This window comes from Elephantulus edwardii, unplaced genomic scaffold (genome assembly GCF_000299155.1).
Source record: "Elephantulus edwardii isolate Elephantulus edwardi_28Jun2011 unplaced genomic scaffold, EleEdw1.0 scaffold00236, whole genome shotgun sequence".
Lineage (NCBI taxonomy): Eukaryota > Metazoa > Chordata > Mammalia > Macroscelidea > Macroscelididae > Elephantulus > Elephantulus edwardii.
In genome coordinates, this window is record NW_006399986.1 from 3,736,829 (window position 1) to 3,738,005 (window position 1,177).

A 1,177-nucleotide genomic window follows, 5' to 3' on the forward strand; every position below is an offset into this window, starting at 1 on the left:
ACCGTCAAATTGGATCTGACTGGTGCAGGAGGAGATTGCCCCTCCTTCTCCAGCAGAGAACCTGGTGGAATCGAACCGCACACCTCTGGGATTGCAGTGAAACGTCTTTTTTTTTTAAATTTTATTATTTTTTGTGTGTACCATCAAATCAGATCTGACTGGTACAGGAGGAGATTGCCCCCTCCTTCTCCAGCAGAGCATCTGGTGGAATTGAACCGCACACCTCTGGGATTGCAGTGAAACGTCTTGCCACTAGGCCACCAGAGCTCCCTTGGAGTAAGAATTTTTGAGAATGCCTATTGGGGTCGAATTCGGATAAAAAGCTGGAAAGCAAGAGCAAATAAGGTACCAAGACGTGACGGGGGAAAGCATGACAAGCTGAAGTTTTAACAGTTACGTCCAGTTAAAGAGGACAAAGAAGGTTGTGGGGTGGATAGGGCAGAAAAGGCTAGCAGGACCCAGAGCGAGAAGACGGAGGCGTTTTCATTTTATCCTAAGATTGTCTAGTAGGAAGTAAGTGTCCTGAGGTCCTGAACGATACTGTTGTTCTTGATTGCCTTCGAGTAGAACATGACTCACAGCGACCCTATGAACAAAAGTCTTGAAGCCCCTCTACAACTATCAACATCCATCGAAGTTCTTAAGAGTTTCAGGAGGCACGTGATTTAGGAAGTGGATGCCACTCCTGCTTCCAAACCTGTTAATAGTATGTTATTGTTGTCATGTGCCATTGAGTCGCCTGTGATGCATAGAGACCCTATGGACAGCAGCTCTGAAGCCTTTCCTGTTCTGAGCCAGTCTCAGTAACTGACACACCAACCCCCTTTGCCCCAGTTACTGTATCAATCCATCTCATCCGGGGTCTCCCTCTCCTGCGCTGTCCGTCCACCCTTCTGAGCACGATGTCCTTCTCCAAGGACCGATACTGGTGGGAATACCTTTTCTAGGGCCCACCTAAATTGGGAGAGGTCACCTGACTCACACAAACACCGCTGTGATTATGAAAGGTGGTAACACAAGCCGTATACACAAGGTCTAGAGACGCAGTGATCAGCCCATGCTCTGCCGTAACTAGACTGATGATTCAATTAAAAATAGAGGAAAAGGAAAAAATAGAGGAAAAGTGAGGGGCCAAATGTGTTTTGGTCTTTCTTTTCTTTCTTCCTTCCTTCCTTCC

At 46.9% G+C, this 1,177-nt stretch overlaps 1 protein-coding gene across 1 annotated transcript in view; it reads left to right on the forward strand.

Annotated features, from left to right (window-relative positions):
- Positions 1-1,177, forward strand: part of LOC102873734 (orphan sodium- and chloride-dependent neurotransmitter transporter NTT5-like) — a 9,682-nt gene that overhangs the window by 3,201 nt on the left and 5,304 nt on the right. The gene's annotated exons all lie outside the window — the stretch shown is intronic.